The following is an 801-nucleotide window of genomic DNA, read 5'->3' as shown; positions in this document are numbered from 1 at the left end:
TATACGCGGGAGTCTTAAAAAATATGTCAATATGGGAATGCAGGCTGTGCTGCTGACCTCTGCCGCATTGACTACGAAGGTCAATACCTTGAAGCAGAGCCTCGAGCGGTCCGAGAGCGAGCTCGGCCATTCCAAGAAGTAGCTCGAGGACAAGGAAGGTGAGTAACACCCTATTACAGTTGTACCTTACAGAAAAGGATTTGGTTGCAAGAGAAATGACAAGGATAACGTGGGTACTCTAGGGGCTACGAACGAGGTGGCGACCCTGAAGGAGGCGGTGTCCGCGGCCGAACTCAATGCGGCCGCAGAACGAGCCGAGCGAGAGAAGCAGGATGCGCGGGTGGCGGAGGTACAACAAGAGCTCCAGGCTCTCGTGGAAAAACACGAGAGTTTGGAGCGTGACTCGAAGACTCGAGAGTCCGAGATTGCGTCGGCTCTTGAGAGTGCCAAAGCCGCTAAGGCCGAAGCCCACAAGGCCCTCCAGGAAATCGAGGCATTGAAGAAAATAGCGGCGGGTAAGGCATTCTTCATGCAAAGCAAGTATGTAAAAGTGAATTACCTATTACTTACCTGAATTCGGAGCTCTCCAGGAGTGTTCGCAGATCTTCCCCGTAGCGTGTCCGATGCTGCCGCTTTCTACAGAGCCGAGGAGGGGAGCTCGACGGAGAAGGTGTTCTGGTCTCAGTATGCTGAGGCCGGACATCCGGTGCCCCTTAGCGACCAGCTGAAGCAGCTGGTCGAGCTCCACAAGGTGGCCGAACATGCCATGAAGGGCCTCATAGTTCAGCTATGGCCCAAAGA

The sequence above is a fragment of the Triticum aestivum genome, chromosome 3B (genome assembly GCF_018294505.1).
Source record: "Triticum aestivum cultivar Chinese Spring chromosome 3B, IWGSC CS RefSeq v2.1, whole genome shotgun sequence".
NCBI classification, from domain to species: Eukaryota; Viridiplantae; Streptophyta; class Magnoliopsida; order Poales; family Poaceae; genus Triticum; species Triticum aestivum.
This window is presented reverse-complemented; position numbering follows the sequence as displayed.